At 37.5% G+C, this 25,569-nt stretch overlaps 1 pseudogene; it reads left to right on the top strand.

The window, feature by feature from the left end:
• Positions 1-24,448, top strand: part of LOC139701484 (testis anion transporter 1 pseudogene) — a 43,635-nt pseudogene extending 19,187 nt beyond the window's left edge.
• The last annotated feature ends 1,121 nt before the right edge of the window (positions 24,449-25,569 follow it).

The following is a 25,569-nucleotide window of genomic DNA, read 5'->3' as shown; positions in this document are numbered from 1 at the left end:
ATAAAGGAAATTGATGTGGAATTCTGCTCCGTAGGTATCAAATAAAAAAAAAAAAAGTAGGAAAAGCACAGTGAGCAAAAGGTGAAGTACACAGCTCTGAAGAGAATATTCATGAATCAAGAGTTAACCCTAATCACTTCAAAATCTAAAACAATTTGGCAAGAATAATCTGATAAAATTAGATTTCAAACATGAGTTTTAACAGTATATTTAACTAAGATTGCAGACTTGTCAAACCATGAAAAATTCACCAAAAATCAATAATCCCAAACTGACAAATAAATTAAAAACAGCAATGAAAAACTAATCTCTACTGAAATTGAAATCTTTTCATAGAGAAAAAGACTGAAATAGCTTATGAATGTAGGGAAAAAGTCAAATTGATTAAGGCATTCAGAGAGAACTTGATAAATATGAATATAAAGTTAAGGAAAATAGGTATGTTTGAGGTAGAAAACTCATCAAAGGAAATGTAGAACACATTAAATATTTATGTTTACTAAAGTGAGGAAGAAACTAAAGGGGCAAATTAAGAATATGTATAGCATTCAAGTAAAATGTAAAATTAGACATGCAACAAAATGTTTTAGCTAAACTGCTATTAAAAAGAAAATAGTCAACCAAGGTACATATCAAAATAGTATTAGAGTCACTGTAGAAATCGTCAATGTAAGATGGCAAAACAAAGTTTACCAAGTTCTAATGCACAACAATTGTTATCCAACTTTAAACCCCAACAAAACCTCATTCTAGTGTGAGGACAAAACTGGAGATGCAAAACAATGGAAAAATTAGCATGAATAGTATTGAATAATATAGTATGTGACCTTCTTAAAAACAAATAAAATAAGCAAAAACCTAGAAGTGCTAAAAGGGCTAATTAAAAGGTACATAAAACATCAAAACAAAAAATCAAGTGGAAAAGTCATAATCAAATTATTGTAGATGAAGATTGACTCCACTTAACTATGGAACTCATGCAGGATGATTTTTAAGTTATTATTACATGATCAAATATTAATGTTACAAACATATATGATGAAACATGTCATTCGAGGTCATCTGAGGTAATGTAATATCCTCATTTTCCAAATCACAGTATGAAGATGTGTGTACATTTGAGACACCATATTAAAAATAAAGAAAAATGTTTTACAGTCACTTACTCTTGTTTACAATCTCAATTCTTGCCTTAGAAAAGCTTTTAAGATATAATTTTATGTGTTAAAGTCACATTTAATGCTTTTCTTTTCACTTAAGTGTTTTATTTAAGTAAGCAATTTTTTGTTTTTATTTGCTTAATTTGCTAATTAATGTTACCTAAAATTAAAATTAAATACCAACTTCTAGGCATTATGGAGTAGTAACAGGTTAGAGTTAACCCTTTGTTTAAAACTTGAAAATATAGAGGAAAAAAAAATCTCTATATTTTGGACACCAAACAGCAGAAGACCATAGTCACTGAAAGAAAGCAAAGGAGCAGGATTGGCCCAAAGATCAAAATTTCTCCATATAGAGGCAAATTCTAAGCACAACTTTATACCCCAACAAAAAAGGGGTATAATTAAATAAAGAGGATGAGAAATACAACCAAGTGGATGTGGTGAGTTGAGGAGACAGGAATTGGAGTTGAGGGATGCTGGCATGTCACCTTTGAATGACAGAAACTTAGGTTGAGTTGTATAGAGAAGGGAATTGTTCAGGAAATAGAACTTCTAGAATGGAAAACAATCTAAAATAAAAAATTTGCTGGATGGACTTAAACTTATGTGTTTATTAGAAAAAAAGGACAAGATAGGCAAAAATACTTTAAAAATTGTACACAGCTTCAATGATGTGTGAGGCAATATCAAGTATTCTAACATCTGGGTCTTTATAAGTTAAAGGGTGGAAGAGCATAATATATGAAAAGAGAAATTTAATGGTTTTCAAATTTAAATAAAATTTTGAACTAACTTATCAGAGAAGTTCAAATCCTAAGTAGTATAAACACAATGGGAACCACACTAAGTCAGATTTTAATCAAATTGCTATGAAATAGTGACCAAAAAAAAATCTTAATAACTTTTGGGTTTAGATCTTTCCAAGAAAGTTCTGAGAAGTAGTAACTTTCATTCTTGCACCAAAGAAAATAAATGAACAAAATGAAAATCAATGAGTTTTCTTGGATTCATTTATCCCCCAAATTAGGAGGGACAATCAAGAGAGTCACAGCCAAATCTGCCTACCCAGAGTGAAAGACACTAACTTCGTAAACTGATCGCCAGTTAACTGGTCATTTTGATGAAATGCTACAGGTTGAGTACAGATGAGCCTGAGAGAGAAGGGGCTGCCATCTCAGATAAGGAGCACACTTTGTGGGGTTTAGTTTCAGGAAGCATACCAAGAGTTGCAGGGAAGATCTAAGATCCCACTGTGGTGCTAGCAGTAGTAGAGGCAGAATAATAAACCAAGAGAACATTCTATTTCACAGTCCTCTTCATATAAAATTTGATGAGAGTATTATCCTGTTTGTGGCAAAAGATTTATGCTTTCTCCAGCCTTCTCCAACCAGCCTTCCTGTATCATGGATGATGAAGAAAAAGGAAAAAAAAACCCACTGTGAATATCACAGGCCAAGAGCATTGATTAAAAAAAAAAAAAAAGACTAAAATTTAGTCCTAATATTATAGAAGTCTTCCTCTTCTCTACACCTTGTCACCATGCCAACAGGGTTCTAATATAATAACACTGGATTGAAAATAACTGTGATATATAAATTCTCTGAAGAGTAATGCTTAGAGAAGCTCAAGTCAACAGGGGAGACAAGATATCAGAAGAATGTGAAATCTCTAAGACCTATAAAGACAGGACCCAGCAAACATTTCACACAGCAAAAACCAGAGCCACACTAACAACAAATCTTCACATTGAAGGCCTATTTGCCTCAGTTTGTATTATCTGATACACCCTGTGTGTTCTTAAACATGGGAGAAGATAGAGACAGTCTGAAAATACCAGAAACTATTACAGATATAAAACAGACATTGAAATTATGAGGGAAAGAGTTTGAAATAATTATGATTAATAGGTTAAAGAACTTATTAGAAAACATACAAGAAAGGTGGGTTATAGACATATAGGGATTGAAACCCTGAGAAAGACTCAAAAGAAAAGGGTGTCAAAAACACCAAAATTGAAATGGAGAATGTCTTTGGTGGGCTCATCAAATTCTGGACATGGCCAAGGAAAAAATAAATAAGCCTGGAAAACAAGTTAGATATTATAACTAGAATATAAGAAGAGAGAAGACAATCTGGAACAGAAGAACTATTTGAAATAATAACAGCTGACTTAAAAAAAATTAATGATAGGTCTTAATTAGATCACAGATCCAGGATGCTCAGAGAACAAAAGATAAATACAAAAAAAAAAAAAAACCCTACACCAAGGTATGTCATATTTAAACTACAGACAATCAAGGCAAAGAGAAAATATTACTGAAAGTATGGGAGGGATGCCAACAACTATTGAGGAACAGAGAAATTCATCATTATAAAACTAAACTGGAGTATTTCATATTGACAAACTAGTTTTGTCCTATATGAAAAGGCCAAAGACCTGCGATAGTCAATACAATACTGAATAGCAGGACAAAGTTGAAGGACACATCCTACCAATAAAAGGAATCATGGCTGGTTAAGGAAATTTCTGATTCTCTAACTTTGGCAAATAATATGTAAGATGAGCCTTAATCATCTCCTAGTTTCTGAAAATTGAGAGTTAAAAGTTAAGCAACCTAAAAATAGCAATATAGTATGTCAAAGGGACATGACTCAACTGAAATGGCCTGTAATGAATCAAATTCAAACTATATGAACATAAAAGTAATTAAAGTAGTATTAGACTATAAGCCAAAGCAAAAATAAATAAATAAATATTCATGCAATTACCCATAAATTCATATGAATAAAAATAAATTATTGAAGTAAATACAAAATGGGGAACAATTGCAAATATAATGGTAGCTACCCTTAAAACGACAAAGCTAAGTCTTCATTCACTAAATGTGAATTGTGCCTAGTGACTTCCTTCCAAATAGTACAGTATGATAAAGTACAAGTAGGACTTGACAAAGAAGAAACAAACAACAATCTCTATCTCAGCCAGGTAATTAGGCTTGATTGACATCAACATTGATATGGCATGTTGATTGTCTGTCCTTTTAACATGTTGCGATATAATAGCTTTTCCTCCATGATTCACCTTGATATTTTCCCTCCATGCATACCCAGAATCCCAGGCTATTCATGAGAAAGCATCAAATTTTTTAAAAGGGACATCCTTGAAAATACCTGACCTATTGTTATGGTTTAGATATGAAGTGTCCCCCAAAAAACTCATTGTAAGACAGCAAAAAAAAAAAAAACAATTAAAGGTGAAATGATTGGATTATGAGAATTTTAACATAATTTGTGCCATAATTCTCTGATAGGTATTAACCAGATGGTAACAGTAGGCAGGTAGGTTGTGGCCAGAGGAGGTGGGTCCCTGAGGGACATATTTTGGGGGTTTATATTTTGTATCTAGCAAGCAAGAGCTCTCTCTGCTTTTGGGTGTGATGTCCTGAGCCACTTTCCTCCACCACACCTTTTCGCCATGATGTTCTGCCTCACCTCAGGCCCTCAGGAATGGAGTTGGCTATCTATGGACTGAGACCTCTGAAATTATGAGCCGCAAAATAAACTTTTCCTCCTCTAATTGGTCTTGTCAGGTCTTTTGGTCACAGAAGCAAAAAAAAAAAATGACTAAAACAACTGTGCTTCTAAAAATTATCAAGATTTCTAAAACATTGTCATAAAAAATAAAGTCTGAGGGGCTGGAGTTGTGGCTCAATGGTAAAGCATTCACCTAACATGCTTGAGGCACTGGATTCAATCCTCAGCACCATATAAAAATAAAATAAAAGGTTATTGTGTCCAAAAAACAACTAAAAAACAAATATTAAAAAATAAATAAATAAAGTATGAGAGATTGTCTTAGTCAAGAGGGGCTTATAGAGATATGATAACTAACCATGGTTTGAGATCCTGGAACAGAAAAAGGACATTATGTAAAAACTAAAAAATCTGATTAAAGTATGAGCATAGTTAATTAATAATGAATAAATACTGCTTAATTAATTATTACAAATGTACAATGCTAATATAAGATGTCATAATTAGAGAAACTGCCTATATGGAAGCAATGAAACCTCTCTGTACTATCTTTATAATTTTTCTGTGAATTTAAAACTGCTCTAAAATTAGAGGTTTACTTTTAAGAAAAAGAATACACTTATATAAATAGGAACAAAAATAAAGTAAATGCAGACTGCTCACTAGACAACAGGAAAAATTAAAAAACCAGAAGAAAACTGTCAATCTAGAATTCTATATCCATCAAAAATATCCTCAGCTTGGTCTATATCCAAAAGACTTAAAATCAGCATATTATAGTAATGCAGTCACATCAATATTTATAGCAGCTCAATTCACAATAGCTAAACTATGAAACCAACCTTGATGCCCTTCAATAGATGAATGGATAAAGAAACTGTGGTATATATACACAATAGAATATTACTCAGCATTAAAAGAGGATAAAATCATGGCATTTGCAGGTAAATGGATGAAATTGGAGAATAGCATGCTAAGCAAAGTAAGCCAATCCCCAAAACCAAAGGCCGAATGTTCTCTCTGATAAGTGGATGCTGATCCATAATGTGGAGGGGTCATGAGAAAAATGGAAGATTGGGCAAAGAGGAGGGCGAGATGGGGAGGGGGATGGGGCAGGAAAGATGGTGGAATGAGATGGACATCATTAGCCTAGGTATATGTATGACTGCACATACGGTGTGACACTATATCGTATTCAAGCAGAGAAATGAAAAATTGTGCTGCAATTGGTTACAATGAACAAAAATGTATTCTGCTGTCATATATACCTAATTAAAATAAATAAATTAATTAATTTTTGAAAATCCTTAGGTCCTTCCATAAGAGAAGAATCATAAATAAAACACATGTCCTTTATCAGTACTTTTATTAACATAGTACTAACAACATAACCAATCTATCCAAAAGAAACAGAAGTTATCAGGTTTACAAAAGCATTGTAGATAGCATTAATGACCTAGATTCTTCACCCCTTCCTATGTCTGTATGCTGTGTATATAACTTTCAAGTTCTCTCCCATTTTGGGTAAGGGATTGTATCCAAACTTATATGCTGTGAGTAGCTATGTGATGTGCTTTGACCAGTGGGCTATGAGGGAATGAAACTCAAGCAAAGGCTTTAAACATATTTTCACTGTTGAACTTGTCTTCCTCTGCACCTCTACTTTCACCATGAGAACTTGCCCAAGTTATCCTGTTGATGGATGGGAGAAACCTATGGAGTTGAGCTGCTCTGCAGTGGATGATAGCCAGCCAATCTCAGCAAATAGCCAACTCCAGACATGAGAGTTAGCTCAGTGAAGACTGGAAAAAACACCCAAGACTAAAACTCTGGTTTGACAAGTCACAGTCTGAGTTTTTATTATTCGACCATTTAGTTTAGTGAAACTAAAGAATATCTCAATTACTGGAGAGCTCAGTGTAAGGCTCAATATTATTAAGATGCTGTGTCACTAAAAGTTGACCTATAAATTCAATGTAGTTGATATCAACCTCTCAGCAAATTTTTTTTGGGGGGTTGTAGATCGATGAGCTCAACATACAACTTACATGAAAGCACAAAGATCTGAGAAAAGGTGATCTTAAGTAACAAAGACATTTGAAATTTTATACTCGGATAACACATTTAAAAATTAATCATCTGAATTTCACTAAAATTTATTAACATCGAACTTTCATTTCTCAATTGGAATTGGGGCTGGAGTTGTGGCTCAGTGGCAGAGCACTTGCCTAGAATGGGTGAGGCACTTGGTTCAATTATCAGCACCACATGTCAATAAATAAATTAAAAAAATAAATAATGGTCCATTAACAACTAAAAAAATATTTATTTTAAATAAATAAATAAAATTGGAATTGGCAGGCCACAGACATGGAAAGTTTGTATAGTACAAGTACCTGGTACAGTGTCAATATACAGAATATATAATGCACCCCTAAAAATCCATAAGGAAAACATAATGTTAATTTTAAAATGGTAAAGATGAGCAGAAAATTTGCAAATTATATGAAAAGAAACTGTCATCATTATCATTACTCATTGTAAAAGTGAAAATTAAACTTGAATTGAGATCATAATCAAACACTTTTCAGAATGTTTAAATAAAAAGAACTGACTTAAGTGTAAGTGAAGAAATGGAGAAAATACAACCTTGTACATTGCTAGTAGACAGGAAATTTTTTTGCAACTATTTTGGAGAACTCAATGACATTATCTAATGAAACTGAGCATAGACTACCATATGCCACAGCAATTTCTCTCCTCAGTACAGACTCAGGTAAATCTGTGCCTGTACCCACTAAGTCCATGTACAAAAATCCAAACAGCTTCATTCGAAACAGCTGGCACCTAGAAATAATCCATATGTCCAATAAAAGATTTTAAAATGTGGCATTTTCATACAGTGTGACACTGCACAATAGCTTGTTTTTGTTTATTATCATTACTGTTGTGCAGTGTCTCCAGTAACCATTCAGTTAATCCCATCAGGCATTCATTCACTAATTAGGCTAAGGCTATAACCCAATCATTTCTCCTCCAACCTTTTTGCATTGTCTTACATGTAAGCTTTTTGGGGACACCTCTCATCCAAACCATAAAAACATTCCAGTGTATTAATGCTACAATTTTTTTTTTTTTGCTCTTCATTGTAGGACCATCAAAAATTTCCTTGTTTTTCTGTCTTTTGTTAAGAATCCTGTCTATCAAAAGCATGACCTACTTCAGATTCTAAACTGATATTAAGGAATAGAATGACGTCACGGAAATGAAAATCTTGAAATCCTCACAACTTAAAACTTCTTCCCTCTCTATAAATTTTACTTCTGGAGTCCTCATTGCTTCCACACCTCATGGATTCTTTCAATTTATTTTTTCCCAGCATTATTGAGGTATAACTAATAAATAAAATTATACACATTTAAGGTGGATAGTATGATGCTTTGATACTATGAAGTGATTACCAAGCTGATTAACATATCCACCACCTCCAATAGCTGTGTGTGGTGAGAACAATTAAAATCTATTTTCAGTGAATTTCAAGTTTGTAATCATTATTATTAATTATATTCACATGCTATACATCACATCTCCAGAAATAATTCATTTTATTACTAAAAGCTTATACACTTTGATCAAAATCTCTCCATTTTCCCTAACTCCCAGCCCCTGGTGACCACCATTCTGTTTCTATGAGTTTTTGTTTTTGTTTTTGTTTTAGATTTCATATATAAGTACATGTAAGTGAGGTCATAACAGCACTGTTTTTCTGTGGCATGTTTTGCTTAATATAGTGTATTCCAAGTTCATCCATGTAGTCCCAAATCACAAGCTTTCTTTTTTCTCTTGTGGCTGAATAATATTCTATCATGTCCATACACTGCATTTTCTAATTCATCCATCCACTGCGGGACAATTAGCTTGTTTCCATATGTTGGCTAGCCCACATTTAAAAATACAAAAAAGTTGAAAGTATCTGTTTTAATACCAAAGAGAAACTATGACAGCCTCTTTTCCTAAGAACACCCAAGCCTGCTAAGAGACATGTGTTCCCAGAGAAGCTGGACCATATGGGATTGGGAATTTAGTGTAAACAAGTCATTTATAACTAGAATTCAGAGACAATACCTAATTCCAAAAACAATTTGTTGAATTCATTTTGGTGAACTGAACTTAGGAATCTGTAACAAACAGTTTTCTTTAGCTAAAGATAGGAGATTATGAAGTCTGCCACTAAGACATCCAAGTAACAGCCTGCAGCTTTCTTACAAATACCACCTGATTGGATCATTTTGAGGGGCTGTCTGTCTTCAATACTCATGCGCTACATCACAGACTGAAGTGGGAGAAAATTAGGGAACTTTCAAAATGAAAACTGATTTCATAAATTACAGCCCAGAAAATAACAAAAAGAGCTGTCATGCCCTTTAGCAGCTTTTCCTTTAATTTCTGCAGAATCTTTTGTCTTCAACCTTTTGCGATTGTCTCCATTGTACTCAAACCAGGGCTTTTTTCCCCTCAGTTCAAGTGCTAGAAAAGATACATGATGATTTTTATGATGATTAGAGGGGAACTTGGGCGTACAGATAACTTTTGCAAGACACAAATTGTGTAAGACAGAATACATGAAAGCCTGGGGAAACCAAGGAATGACTATTAACAAAGTAAAGTTATATCATCACACTGTATAATAAGCAAATAAAATACAGGCCCAATCCATTACCATGTTATCAGAAGGACAGTTATGTAAAACCTTGGCCAAATATCAAATGTTCGGATGAATGGAAATTGCAGTGTCTCAAATTCAACTTTTGAAAGACTATACCTGCAAATATAGAAAAATTTCTGCAAGTAATCATTTACTTAAAAAAAAATTCAGTACTGGGGATTGGAGGTTGAATTCAGGGTCTAGCAAATGCTAAGCAAGCATTTTACCACTGAGCTACATACCCATCCTGAGGAAAAATTTCTTAAGGGTTTGTTTGATTTTTTAATTCAATGTATATTACTCTTGTTTATTTGCTTTGTTTTAAAATAGATTTTTGTTCAAAGAGATAAAATATACCAAAGTAAAAGGCAAAGTATATGTTGTTGCCTAAAAGTTACTTATCTCATTCATTCATTCATTTATGCATTTATTCACTCAATAATCCTGTATCAAGTACATGTATATGCCAGGTATGGTTGATAACGCAAAGAATAACAAATTCCTACCTTGAAAGAATACAGGTGAAATGTTACATACACAAAAGCATATTTGTTTTATTAATGAAATGTTCTATAAGGGTTGACTAGAATGGAAAGGTGTAGTGAAATTGCTTATCATCAAATGAAGTTTTCGCTTAAAGAAGTCACTTTTTTTATTAGTTGTTCAAGACAATACAATGATCTTGACATATCATACATTTAATTCAAATAGAGTATGAATTCTCATTTTTCCATGTGTACAGATTGCAGGATCACATTGGTTGTACATCCATGTGTATACATATAGCAATCCTAGTGTCAATTGTATTCTGCTGCCCTCCCTATCCCCCAAAGTCACTTTTTTAAAAAGTATTAAACGTTTATAGACTAATAAAAGATTTAAATGAAATGAACAAACATAAAGAGAAAAGTAAATAAAAACATTTCCCGAAATCACAAACTCAGGAAATTGGAAAAAATAAAATCTTTGGTATCAAAGGACTATCTTTTCAAGAGTGTGTGTGTGTGTGTGTGTGTGTGTGTGTGTGTGTGTGTAGAGAGAGAGAGAGAGAGAGAGAGAGAGAGAGAGAGAGAGAGAGAGAATATCTTGACTGGCTATAGAGTCGGTTTAGACTTTTGAAAATCTTTGATTGTTAGCCCCCTGTCTAAAATATTACTGGAGCCAGTAGGAGGTATAACACTAGACTTCTAAATTCCCCCACGCCACCCCAGTTCACTTTTCTTCCTGCACACCTAATTAATTCTTTTTTTTTTTTGAAAATTGCTTAAATATTCAGCTATGCAAAGAGAAAATGTTTTGGTTTGCAACATTCACTGTCAGATTTTTCTGGATCATGGTGTTCATTTTGATTTTAAAATCTAATAATTATTTCAGGGGTTTTAATATTTTATTTGGCCTTTTGATTCATTATACTTTTCCTTCACTTATTTAAATCTCTAACCCACAGATACAAACTACAGATACTGGACTGTATGTTTTATTAGATCCTTTCATTTTTTTATCTTTTTAATATGTATGGTCATCTCAAACTTCTTCCTATTATCATGATTTGGCTTTTAGTTTCTTAATGTTTTCAATTTATTTTTTTAAGTCCTTTAATAATCATTTTCCTAAATATTTTTTGTTAGTCAATTAATCCTTTATTATTACACACTCACATTACCTCAAGTCATTTCCTCCTTGAGAATCAGTTTTCTGAAATAATGCTCTTTTTCATAAACATGAAATGAATTTCTCTTTCTTAAGTTATATTTTCTTCTAGACTGGGTTTTTTTATTTTAATGTTATATCCCTGTCTTCTTATTGTTTTCTCATTTTGTCTGTGTTCCTACTACTAGTCAATAACACAATACTTCCATATTAATTGTACCATTTCCTTTCACCTCAATCATGTTTAAGGGGCTCTATTTTCTGTTTTAGTGGGGGTGTTATTATTGACTTTCTGCTCCATGTGATGCTTGTTTTTGTTCTGAAGTTCAGTTTGAAGACAAATGTGACTGCTTTCTATTCCTTTTCCACTATCCTAAAGCATGACACATGCCTATGTATTTATGTGAGAGATAAAGTTTATTTGGGGCACATACACAGTATACTAATAGTTTTAAATGACCTCTATTGATGCTCACTCCAATTGAGGAAGAAGAGGGCTCTTGATATTTTTTTTTTCTCTGTGTAAAAAAACTTTAGTACCCATTGACCAGCCTCTCTCCATCTCTACCCCACTTACTTTCCCCATATTCTGGTAACCACCATTCCAGTCTCAACTTCTATGAAATCATTCAGTCATCCTTTTCAATGGCTGAATAGTGTTTCATGATGTAGATGTACCTCATTTTATTTATCCACTCATCAGTTGATGGAAAACTTGTATTATTTCCATTTCTTGGCTATTGTGAATAGTTGCTGCAACAAACAGGAATGCAGATGTCTCTTCAACATACTGATTTCATTTCTTCTGGAAACATATCCAGTAGTGGGATTGCTAGACCATAGCAAGACTAGTTCTAGTTTTAATTTTTTGAAGGAAATCCCATACTGCTTTTTATAATGACTCTACTAATTTACATTACCACCAACAGTGTACAAGCGTTCCATTTTTTCCACATCCTTGTTAGCACTTTTTATTTTCAAACTTTTTTATAATAGCCATTCTTACTAAGGTGAGATGACAACTCACTGTGATTTTGATATGCATTTCCCTGATAATTAATGAGGTTAAGCATTTCTTCACACACCAGTTGCCCATTTGCATGTCTTCTTTTGAGAAATATCTATTTAGGTCTATTGCCTATTTTTTAATCAGGTTATCTGATACATTACTATTGAGTTTTGTAGTCCCTTATGTATTCTGGGTACCAATGCTTTGTCAAATGTATACATTAGGAATATTTTCTCCCGTTATGTAGGTTGCCTTTGCACTCTGTTGAGTGTTTCCCGTGTTCTAAGGAAGATTTTTAGTTTTACATAATCTTAAGTGAGTATTTTTCTTCTGTTTCTTGTGCTTTGGGTGTCTTGTCCAAAAAATCCTTCCCCTTTCCCATGTCCTGAAACATTTCCCCCATATTTTTTTCTAGTAGTTTCAAGTTTTTTGTTTAAGTTTTAATCTATTTTTGAGTTTATCTTTGCAACTAGTGAGAAATGAGGGTCATTCTTCTTCATGAGGATATCCAATTTCCCCAACACCACTTGTTGAATAGGCTGTTCTTTCTCCAATGTTTGTTCTGAGCATCTTTAGTAAAAAGAGTTTGCTAAAAATGCATGGGTATACTTCCAGGCTTTCTATTCTGTTGCACTGGTCTAAGTATCACACTGTTTGGATTATTATAACTGTGTATTATATTTTGGGGTCAGATTAGTAATGCTTCTTTTTGCTCAAAATATGTTTGGCTCTTCTTGGGCGAAAAGGTTGTTGCTCCATATTAATTTTAGAATTGTTTTTTCTAGTACTGTAAAGAATGTCAATAGGATTTTGATAGGGATTTCACTGAATATATAAATCACTTTGAGTAGTATGGTCATTTATTTTTTATTTTTTATTGTTGGTTGTTCAAAACATTACAAATTTCTTGACATATCATATTCCACACTTTGATTCAAGTGGGTTATGAACTCCCACCTTCACCCCATACACAGATTGCAGAATCACATCAGTTACACATCCATTGATTTACATATTGCCATACTAGTGTCTGTTGTGCTCCGCTGCCTTTCCCATCCTCCCCCCTCCCCCCTCCCCACCTCTCCCCTCCCCTCCCCTCCTCTCTCTCTACCCCCTCCACTGTATAACCCTGAGGGTCTCCTTCCATTTCCATACAATTTCCCTTCTCTCCCCCTTTCCCTCCCACCTCTCATCCCTGTTAAATGTTAATCTTCTTCTCCTGCTCTTCGTCCCTACTCTGATCTTAGTTACTCTCCTTATATCAAAGAAGACATTTGGCATTTATTTTTTAGGGATTGGCTAGCTTCACTTAGCATAATCTGCTCTAATGCCATCCATTTCCCTGCAAATTCTATGATTTTGTCATTTTTTAATGCAGAGTAATACTCCATTGTGTATAAATGCCACATTTTTTTTATTCATTCGTCTATTGAAGGGCATCTAGGTTGGTTCCACAGTCTTGCTATTGTGAATTGTGCTGCTATGAACATAGATGTAGCAGTGTCCCTGTAGCATGCTCTTTTTAGGTCTTTAGGGAATAGACCGAGAAGGGGAATAGCTGGGTCAAATGGTGGCTCCATTCCCAGCTTTCCAAGAAATCTCCATACTGCTTTCCAAATTGGCTGCACCAATCTGCAGTCCCACCAGCAATGTACAAGTGTACCCTTTTCCCCACATCCTCGCCAGCACTTGTTGTTGTTTGACTTCATAATGGCTGCCAATCTTACTGGAGTGAGATGGTATCTTAGGGTGGTTTTGATTTGCATTTCTCTGACAGCTAGAGATGTTGAGCATTTTTTCATGTACTTGTTGATTGACTGTATGTCCTCCTCTGAGAAGTGTCTGTTCAGGTCTTGGCCCATTTGTTGATTGGGTTGTTTGTTCTCTTATTGTCTAATTTTTTGAGTTCTTTGTATACTCTGGATATAAGGGCTCTATCTGAAGTGTGAGGAGTAAAGATTTGTTCCCAGGGTGTAGGCTCCCTATTTACTTCTCTTATTGTTTCTTTTGCTGAGAAAAAAACTTTTTAGTTTGAGTAAGTCCCATTTGTTGATTGTAGTTATTAACTTTTGTGCTATGGGTGTCCTATTGAGGAATTTGGAGCCCGACCCCACCGAATGTAGATCGTAGCCAACTTTTTCTTCTATCAGACGGCGTGTCTCTGATTTGATATCAAGCTCCTTGATCCATTTTGAATTCACTTTTGTGCATGGCGAGAGAAAGGGATTCAGTTTCATTTTGTTGCATATGGATTTCCAGTTTTCCCAGCACCATTTGTTGAAGATGCTATCCTTCCTCCATTGCATGCTTTTAGCCCCTTTATCAAATATAAGATAGTTGTAGTTTTGTGGATTGGTTTCTGTGTCCTCTATTCTGTACCATTGGTCCACCCGCCTGTTTTGGTACCAGTACCATGCTGTTTTTGTTACTATTTCTCTGTAGTATAGTTTGAAGTCTGGTATCGCTATACCGCCTGATTCACACTTCCTGCTTAGCATTGTTTTTGCTATTCTGGGTCTTTTATTTTTCCATATGAATTTCATGATTGCTTTCTCTATTTCTACAAGAAATGCCATTGGGATTTTGATTGGCATTGCATTAAACCTATAGAGAACTTTTGGTAATATCGCCATTTTGATGATGTTAGTTCTGCCTATACATGAACAGGGTATATTTTTTCCATCTTCTAAGATCTTCTTCTATTTCTCTCTTTAGGGTTCTGTAGTTTTCATTGTATAAGTCTTTCACCTCTTTTGTTAGGTTGATTCCCAAGTATTTTATTTTTTTGAAGATATTGTGAATGGAGTGGTTGTCCTCATTTCCATTTCAGAGGATTTGTCGCTGATATACAGGAATGCCTTTGATTTATGCGTGTTGATTTTATATCCTGCCACTTTGCTGAATTCATTTATTAGCCCTAATAGTTTCTTTGTAGAGCCTTTTGGGTCTGCTAGGTATAGAATCATATCATCTGCAAATAGTGATAATTTAAGTTCTTCTTTTCCTATTTTTATGCCTTTAATTTCTTTTGTCTGTCTAATTGCTCTGGCCAGTGTTTCGAGAACTATGTTGAACAGAAGTGGAGAGAGAGGGCATCCCTGTCTTGTTCCAGATTTTAGAGGGAATGCCTTCAGTTTTTCTCCATTCAGAATGATGCTAGCCTGAGGCTTAGCATAGATTGCTTTTACAATATTGAGGTATGTTCCTGTTATCCCTAGTTTTTCTAGAGTTTTGAACATAAAGGGATGCTGTACTTTGTTGAATGCTTTTTCCGCATCTATCGAGATGATCATATGGTTCTTATTTTTAAGTCTATTGATGTGGTGAATAACATTTATTGATTTCCATATATTGAACCAGCCTTGCATCCCAGGGATGAATCCTACTTGATCATGGTGCACAATTTTTTTGATATGTTTTGTATCCGATTCGCCAGAATTTGATTGAGGATTTTTGCATCTAGGTTCATTAGAGATATTGGTCTGTAGTTTTCTTTCTTTGAAGTGTCTTTGTCTGGTTTAGGTATCAGAGTGATGTTGGCCTCCTGGAATGAATTTGGAAGTTCTCCCTCTTTTTCTATTTCCTGAAGTAGCTTGAAAAGTATTGGTATTAGTTCCTCTTTAAAGGTTTTGTAAAACTCTGCTGTATACCCATCCGGTCCTGGGCTTTTCTTAGTTGGTAGTCTTTTGATGGTTTCTTCTATTTCCTCAATTGATATTGGTCTGTTTAGATTGTCTATATCCTCCTGACTCAATCTGGGCAGATCATATGACTTAAGAAATTTATCTATGCCTTCACTATCTTCTAATTTATTGGAGTATGAGGATTCAAAATAGTTTTTGATTATCTTCTGTATTTCTGAAGTGTCTGTTGTGATATTGCCTTTTTCATCCCATATGCTAGTAATTTGAGTTCCCTCTCTTCTTCTCTTCGCTAGCATCGCTAAGGGTCTGTCGATTTTGTTTATTTTTTCAAAGAACCAACTTTTAGTTTTGTCAATTTTTTCAATTGTTTCTTTTGTTTCGATTTCATTAATTTCAGCTCTGATTTTAATTATTTCTTGCCTTCTACTTCTTTTGCTGTTGTTTTGCTCTTCTTTTTCAAGGATTTTGAGATGAAGTATGAGGTCATTTGTTGGTTTTTTCTTTTTTTAAGGAATGAACTCCAAGCAATGAATTTTCCTCTTAGAACTGCTTTCAATGTGTCCCATAGATTCCGATATGTTGTGTTTGTGTTTTCATTTATCTCTAAGAATTTTTTAATTTCCTCCTTGATGTCGTCTATAACCCACTGATCATTCAGTAACCTATTGTTCATTCTCCAAGTGATGTATGCTTTTTCCTTCCTTCTTTTATCGTTGATTTTCAGTTTCATTCCATTATGATCAGATAAGATGCATGGTATTATCTCTATTCCTTTATATTGTCTAAGAGTTGCCCTGTGACATAATATATGATCTATTTTTGAGAAGGATCCATGTGCTGCTGAGAAAAAAGTATAACTGCTTGATGTTGGGTGGTATACTCTATATATGTCAATTAAGTCTAGGTTATTAATTGTGTTATTGAGTTCTATAGTTTCCTTATTCAACTTTTGTTTGGAAGATCTGTCCAGTGGCGAGAGAGATGTGTTGAAGTCTCCCATGATTATGGTATGGTGGTCTATTAGACTCTTGAACTTGAGAATAGTTTGTTTGACGAACATAGCTGCACCATTGTTTGGGGCATAAATATTTATGATTGTTATGTCTTGTTGGTGTATGGTTCCCTTAAGCAGTATGTAGTGTCCCTCTTTATCCCATTTGATTAACTTTGGCTTGAAATCTACTTTATTTGATATGAGTATGGACACTCCTGCTTGTTTCCGAAGTCCATATGAGTGATATGATTTTTCCCAACCTTTCACCTTCAGCCTATGTATGTCTTTTCCTATCAAATGCATCTCCTGTAGGCAGCATATTGTTGGGTCTTATTTTGTGATCCATTCTACTAGCCTGTGTCTCTTAATTGGTGAGTTTAAGCCATTAACATTTAGGGTTATTATTGAGATATGGGTTGTTCTTCCAGCCATATTTGTTTATTTCTGTTACTAAACATGGTTTGTTTTCCTCTTTGATTATTCCCCCCCCTTTACTGTCCTACCTCCCACTGTTGGTTTTCATTGTTATTTTCCATTTCCTCTTCCTGTAATGTTTTGCCAAGGATGTTTTGAAGAGATGGTTTTCTAGCTGCGAATTCTTTAAACTTTTGTTTATCGTGGAAGGTTTTAATTTCATCTTCCATCCTGAAGCTTAATTTCGCTGGATACACAATTCTTGGTTGGAACCCATTTTCTTTCAGTGTTTGAAATATGTTATTCCAGGATCTTCTAGCTTTCAGAGTCTGTGTTGAAAGATCAGCTGTTATCCTGATTGGCTTACCCCTAAATGTAATCTGCTTCCTTTCTCTTGTAGCTTTTAAAATTCTCTCCTTATTCTGTATGTTGGGCATCTTCATTATAATGTGTCTAGGTGTGGATCTCTTATGATTTTGCACATTCGGCGTCTTGTAGGCTTCTAGGATTTGGGATTCTGTCTCATTCTTCAAGTCTGGGAAGTTTTCTTGTATTATTTCATTGAATAGACTGCTCATTCCTTTGGTTTGGAGCTCTGTACCTTCCTGTATCCCAATGACTCTTAAGTTTGGTCTCTTAATGTTATCCCATATTTCTTGGATGTTCTGCTCATGGTTTCTTAACAGTCTTGCTGAGCTGTCTATGTTCTTTTCCAGTTGAAATACTTTGTCTTCATTGTCTGATGTTCTATCTTCTAAGTGTTCTACTCTTCTGGTAGTATTCTCCATTGAGTTTTTAAGTTGGTTTATTGCTTCCTGCATTTCTAGGATTTCTGTTTGTTTGTTTTTTATAACCTCTATCTCCCTGTATAGTTGATCCTTTGCTTCCTGGATTTGTTTGCGTAATTCATTGTCGAAGTGATCTTTCATTGTCTGATTTTGCTGTCTAATGTCTTCCTTGATACTCCAGATCATCTGAAGCATGTATATCCTGAATTCTTTATCTGACATTCCATCTGCTGCAGCTGTTACCTCTTCTAAAGTTGCGTTGACCTGCATTGCTTGTGGTCCTTTCTTTCCTTGTCTTTTCATACTGCTTGCGTATCTTTCCTGCAGGCGCGGGCGGCGGCTCTGCTCTCTCCTTATTCCAATTGGGGTGTCGTGGCTACCACGCCAGCAGGTCACTGGGCCTGTTCTGGGCACTGGCGGCGGCTCTGTTCTGCCCCTACTCCGATTGGGGTGACGAGTGTACCACGCCGGCAAGCCACCGGGCCTGATCCGCCGGTCCGTTGCAGGTTTGCCTACCCTGCAGGCGCGGGCGGCGGCCCTACTCTGCCCCTACTCCAAATGGGGTGACGTGTCTGTCGTACCGGCAGGCCACTGGGCCTGTCCCGCTGGTCGGTCGCAGATCTGCCCACCTTTCGGGTACGGGTGGCGGCTCTGCTCTGCCCCTACTCCAATTGGGGTGTCGTGACTACCCCGCCTGCAGGTCGCTGGGCCTGTTCCTGGCACGGGCGGCGACTCTGCTCTGCCCATACTCCAATTAGGGTGGTGTGTGTACCACGCCGGCAGGCTCCTGGGCCTGATCCGCCGGTCTGTCGCAAGTCTGCCTACCTTGGAGGCGCGGGCGGCGTATCTGCCCTGCCCCTCCTACCACGCCTGCGGACCCCTGGGCCTGATCTGCAGGTTGGTCACAGGTCTGCTCACCCTGCGGGCATGGGTGGCGGTTCCGCTCCGCCCCCACTCCAATTGGGGTCACGTGGCCACCACACCGGCAGGGCCTGATCCGGGCGTGGGAGAAGGATCTGCTCTGCCCCTACTCCAGTTGGGGTGACGTGTGTACCACACTGTCAGGCCACTGGGCCTGACCCGCCAGTCTGTGACAGGTCTGTTTACCTTGCAAGCGCGGGCGGCGGCTCTGCCCTGCCCCTCCTACCACGCCCATGTACCACTGGGTCGCGAGTCTGCCCACCTTGCGGGTGCGGGTGGCGGCTCCGCTCCGCCCCCTCTCCCATTGGGGTCACGCGGTCACCACGCTGGCGAGCCGCTGGGCCTGCTCCGGGCGCTGGCGGCGGCCCGGCTCTTCCCCTCTGGCTCGACGACAATTGAGGAGACTCGGGTGTCTGTGCCTCACCCCCCCTACCAGGAGACCAACTGTTTCTGTCGCCGCTGGTATTGATGAAGTTCTCTCCTCCGCCGCTTTCTGATGACATCAGATCTCTGCCATGTTGGTATCCTATGCGAATGGCAGCATTTCGTTCCCCTTGCCGGGCAACCAAAGCAACGGGTGAGTCCTGACCTGCCCTCAGCAGGACCCGGACCAAGAAGCAGTTTCCGTGGGCTCCTAGCCCTGAGCCAGGGCAGTTCCGGGAGCCGGAACTCGGCCGCTCCGTGCTCGGTGTAAGCTCCGATAAGAGTAGGCTCCAAGAAGCAGTCCCCGCGGGCTCAGTTCCGGGAGCCGGAATTCGGCCGCTTAGTGCTTGGTGTATGCTCTGATAGGAGCAGGGTCCAAGAAGCAGCCTCCGCAGGCTCCCCAGCCCTGTGCCAGATCGGTTCCGGGAGCTGGAACTCGGCCGCCCCTCGCTCGGTGTTCGCTCCGATAAGATCAGGTTCTAAGAAGCCCCCAGGCACTGAACCCTAGCAATCTGTCTGCAAGCCACAGGCGAATGGCAGCCTGAAATTACCTGTTCTATGGCTGAATGAGCTGCGGTCAGTCGAAAACAGGGATGGTGACGTCAGCTTTCCAACATGGTGGCTGCTGGCCTCCTCTGTGGTCTGACCGGTGTGGAGAACCGAGATGGACCGCTTCCTTCCCCCGTCTCAAACCCAGAATTCAGCCCTGAGTACGGTGCTTGCACGGCTGGCAGAAACTGCAGCGCTGTATCCCTGCGTTGCTATCTCCTCGTTTCCCAGCGCGCGCTGCAGACTCTAGCCGCGGGGCGATTTGCTGAATAAGCAGTGTTACCCTCTGTGCGACAAACCTCTCGCGTTTGAGTCCCCGTAGCCGATCCTCGTGCGATGGAAATCCTTCCTCCAGGTTCCGGAGCACCCCACTATTGCTGGAAATTCCTAACAAGATAGCCTTTAGCCGTCCTGACTTGTCATACTCCCACACAGTGAAGCAGCACACGGGGGCAATGCACTCCCCTCGCCGCCATCTTCCTCTCCCTGTATAGTATGGACATTTTAACAATATTGATTTTTCCCAATTCATGAACACAGAATGTCTTTTCAATTTTTGGTGTCCTCTCCAATTTCTCTCAACAATGTTTTATAATTTTCATCATTGCAATCTTTTACCTCTTTGGTTGAATTTATTCCTAAGTCTCTGTTTTTGTTTTAGTTATTGTACATCAGGTTGTTTTCTTGATTTCTACTTAAGGTAAGTTTCTATTGGCATATAGAAATGCCATTTGTTTTGTGTATTAATTTTGTATCCAGCAACTTTGCTAAATTCATTTATTCATTCTAATAGATTTTTATAGGTAATCGTGGGGCTATCCTTATGTAAGGTCATTTCATCTTCAAAGAGTGACAAGTTGACTTCTTTTCCAATTTGGATGCCCTTTATAGGGAGAGGATGCTTATCCCATTCAGATGGTCAGATAGGCTAGACAATCAATTGCTGGTTTGGGTTTTCCCTGAAAATGAGGGCACTGGGATACCTCTCTTATTGTCTCCTTGTCATGTTCCATATTTTTCTTCATGATAACCATTTTCATCACCCTCTAGTAAAACACACATGCACACACACATACGGGGAGAGAGAGAGAGAGAGAGAGAGAGATATTACAAAAAGAAGTTCTATTGCTTCCTTGCAGTTTTGGAATATTTCTGAGAAGGGTTAAGAATTTGCACTCATCAAATCAGTTTGGAATATTTCTGAGAAGGGTTAAGAATTTGCACTCATCAATTCAGTTCAAAGGAGAAGGTAAACTCTGTAGACCAAGCCATCCTGTGCTCTTCAGCTCTGCCTTAAAACCTAAGTCCTATTTTTTTCCTTATTCTAATTTTCCATTGCTGGATTTTTTTCTTTCTTTCTTATTTTAGGGAACTTATTTTTTACATAATTTGGAAGGCATATTTCTTTTCTAAGTCCTTTCAAGAATGTTTTTTTATGAGACAGTATAAACAAAATTAAATTTAAAAAATGGCTGGTGACATCTTGGAAGTAAAATAAGGTATCAATTATTAAATATTTATGAAAAGAATAATTAAGCTTACCAAAAATACAAATACTCTAGGATGGAGTACATAATTTGGGCAAACAAGCTACAAATAACTATATGTCAAATAAACAATGCATAAAGTTTTACTATAAAATCCATGAACAGAGACAGAACATATTCACCACATTTTTAGACTAATATAGCATCCTAAGCAAGGGGTTCTGAGCAAGTAAGACCTAATGAAGAACTAAAGGAATGTAGGAAATACTGCACTGAGGGTTAGATCTCTATAAAGACTGTGGAGAAGGACTTTGAGCAGAACAAAGAGCCACCATGTAAATTAATATACATATTTTATTTCTGATACATTCTATGTCCTGAAATGATATTTGAAAGGGAGAAGTCTTAAATCATAAAATCAAAGGATACCTTTGAATATTAAGCTTAGAGCAGTAAACAACTGAATTCAAATTCCACCTATGTGACCTTGAGTACTTTGTTTATTCTGTCTGAACATCAGTTTTAGAAATGGTGAAATGAAAATGATGCTTATCTCACAGAAATTTGTAAAAAAAAATTAGTTGTAGCATAAATGTGAGGAGCTGAGCACAATATTAAGCATGCATTCAATAAATATACCACATAATGCTATTAGTGGTAGTTAAACTACTTGCAACTATTAAAATTCTTTTATTACTATTATTCTACTATCTGAATTGTCAGTAATTTTCAGCTTTCCCCATATTGTCAGCAATGGTCATAGTTTGACAAATGGGCAGTATAATTGCAAAGTTGCTCGAGGCAGTGGGTAGAGTCTGCCCAAAGCAGGCATTCTGTTCTGTGTTCCATCTTTGTTTAAAGTACTAATAATTTAACTACTTCTTAAAATCTACTATTTAATTTATGCTTATCTGGGGGAAATGAGTTGGAAGAAGTAAACAGGGGGAAAAAAATCTACTTTCCATCTCCATGTAGGCTTTACTCTTAAAAAAATCACCTGTCATGCTGGATACTTCCATCTTAATGAGGGTGCTTCCTTGGATCATCTAAAAGTAAGAAAACAGAATTAAGTAGTGCTCTACTTTTGCATATTTACAAAGGCCTTATTTATTTCCAAAATATAAATGAGATCTAAGTAGATCCCTCTAGCTTAGTAAATTTGTCTTCATACATTTGTGAAGTAGTATAGAAGCAAGCCAGGTGTTTCAATACCCAAAATGTAAAGTGAACCCTAAACAACATTGTGAAAGAAATCAAGTTTTTCTTGCCCCAACCTCTTCACTTTAGTTCTGGCCCACTGAAGTATTTTCTAAACCACTATATTTCTTCTTTATTAACATTCATTTCTTGCAGGGAGCTTCCCACTGGCCTGCCCTTCCAAACTCTTTCTGTTGAGAATTCTAATAAAGCCTATTCGTGTTTCTCAGTTTCAAGACTTGTTTTTGAATATATCATTCTCAGGAAGACACATACATGATTTTCAAGGTAACAGCTACTTAAATTTTTATTAATTAGCTCTTTTGTTTTCTACCTTCATCTTAGAGCCTATAAGCTTTATGATGCCAGGTAATTTGTCTTTTTTTTTTTTTTTTGTAGTTATAGATGGACAGCATACCTTTATTTTGTTTATTTTTATGTGGTGCTGAGGATGGAACCCAGTGCCTCACAGGTGTAAGGCAAGCACTCTACCACTGAGCTACAGCCCACTGTCTTGACTTTTTAGGACCTAAGTTTCAAGCATATTTCTTGGTATTTTTTAAAATTTCATTCTTTTTAGATATACATGACAGTAGAGTGTGTGCTGACATATTATATGTACATGGTGTATAACTTATTCTAATTAGGATCCCATTCTTAGGGTTGTACATGGTGTGGAGTTTCACTGGTGGTGTATCTATACAAGAACATAAGAAAGTTTTTACATTCATGATTTCTTTATATTCTTACATTAAATCCATTAGGCACAACATGAACCCCACCATCATGAAAACACCATATGTAGTGTACTGGCAACTGTGATGAACTGGAGCCACCACCCAGGAACGATTTGGAAATAAAGAGCCTCTTGATGCAACCTCCATTAACCTGGTCTGCTGCTCACATTTGGAGAGCTTAAACATGGGCCTGCATATATTTGATGACCAAGTGCCAAACACGAGATCTTCATCGCCTCAGAGAATTCAAGGACAAAAGTATGGGGATATGGAGAAAGTCTGGCTTGCTAATCCCCCTCAAGAAACAGCTCCTTCCACCACCTGATACTACTGAAAGTCAGGAGAGATCACCTATCTCTTACTCAGACATATCTTTTCAACCCAGCATCCACACCATTCTCCTGGACTTCTCCATAGTGCAATATGTTGATTTTCACACTTTGGTGGTATTAAGACAGATGTGCAAATGCTTTCCAAAATGCCAACATTTTGGTGCTCATTGCAGGGTGTCACCCCTCTGTGGTCAGGATATTTAAAAAGAATGACTTCTTTGATGAAGGCACCACCAAGGCCCAGCTGTTCCTCAGCCTCCACTATGCCGTGCTGCTTGCCTTATCAAGGAAGTTTCCAGAGCTCTCTGAGTTAAGCGAGGATGAATCTGAGATAGTGATACAGGAAACCTAATCAGACATGAAAAAGAATGACTTTCCAAGACATAAAATGAGGAGTAACTTTCCAGAGAGCCACAAAAATCCAAGTCTAAGCCTCGCCAAGGCCCAGGAGCCAGTAGAAGAGGAGGGGTCGGAGTTTGATTTGGAAATGGAGCCCATGCTGGGGTCAGAACAAGATGCGGGGCTGTATTTGTCCCTAGACCTAGATCAGGAGCTGGAGAATGAGACAGAACTGGACCCTCAATCTGAGATGTACCCTGGAACTGAGCCCTACTCAGTTTGAGTAGGAACTGGAAGCCCAGAGTGATCTGGAGTCCAAAACCCCACCAGAGATGGAGACAGAGACTGATCCCAAGATACAGCTGAAGATGGAGAGAGAGCCCCAGCCCAAATCCAGGTCAAGGGCTTACACGCGTACCCTCAGTGGCAGCAATGGCAATCTCACCCTAATGCTGCCCATACTCAGTCTCAGACTCGGCCTTAGACATCAGTGGAGAGGAGAGGGCAACATGCAGATTCGTACTCACCCAATGCCTATGTAATGAGTATCCCTGGGAGGTGAACTGGCAATAAGGGGTCAGAAAATCCAGGCAAATCCTTCCCACCCAAAAGGGGCCGCTTGGTCAAGAAACCTAGCAGTACTTGGATTTGTGACTCCTCCGCCTACTGACTCCTCACTGGGGGGATCACTCTCCCAGGCCACATTACCAAATAAATGCCAAGGACGCTCTCTACCTTCCCTGTCCAGGCTCACCTTCAGCAGATATTCCAGCAAAGGGTTTCCTTCTTCAAGGGCCCCACATCTCTGGGCTTCATGGCAGACTACCTCTGACTGACTTCTTTTATTTCTGTTTCCCCTTCTCCAAAGATATGAGGCTCAAATAAAATATATAACTTTAATTTTAAAAGTCCATTATGCAAACTACTTTGTTGTTGTTGTTGTTGTCGTCATACTGGGAATTGAACCCAGGGGTCCTTTACCACTGAGCTACTTCCCCAACCCTTTTTATTTTGAGATAAGGTTTGTCTAACTTGCTTAGGGTCTCACTAAATGGCTGAGGCTGGCTGTGAACTTGCTATCCTCCTATCTCACCCTCCTGAGCCACAGGGATTACAGCCGTGTGCCATCATACCAGGTATTTATTATTCCCAGCTGTTATACACAGAAAAAACAACAAGATTCATAAATATAAATTTCAAGATGTTGCAGACATGAGGTAATGTGGCCATGGACTTGAAAGTTATCCAATTAAACAGTTTGTTGTTGTTGTTGTTGTTTGGGGGGTATCAGGAATTGAACTCAGGGGCACTAGACCACTGAGCCACATCCTCAGCCCTATTTTGTATTTTATTTAGACACAGGTTCTCACTGAGTTGGTTAGTACCTTGCTTTTTGCTGAGGCTAGCTTTGAACTTGTGATCCTCCTGCCTCAGTCTCTGGAGCCGCTGGGATTATAGGCGTGGGCCACCAATCCTGGCTTAATTGAGCAGTTTATAGACTTTGTTACACCATGGTAAAAATACTACTGGGCTAAATCAAAGAACACATGAAGGGTGTTGATCTCCATGATAGACAATTCAGAATGCTATTTGATGGTTGTTTCATTTTGCAGTTGGTCAATAACTTTATCAAAAGTTGCTCTAGCTATTGTGTATGTAGATATAAATATTAAATTATTTATA

This window comes from Marmota flaviventris, chromosome 13 (assembly GCF_047511675.1).
Source record: "Marmota flaviventris isolate mMarFla1 chromosome 13, mMarFla1.hap1, whole genome shotgun sequence".
Lineage (NCBI taxonomy): Eukaryota > Metazoa > Chordata > Mammalia > Rodentia > Sciuridae > Marmota > Marmota flaviventris.
This window is presented reverse-complemented; position numbering and strand designations above follow the sequence as displayed.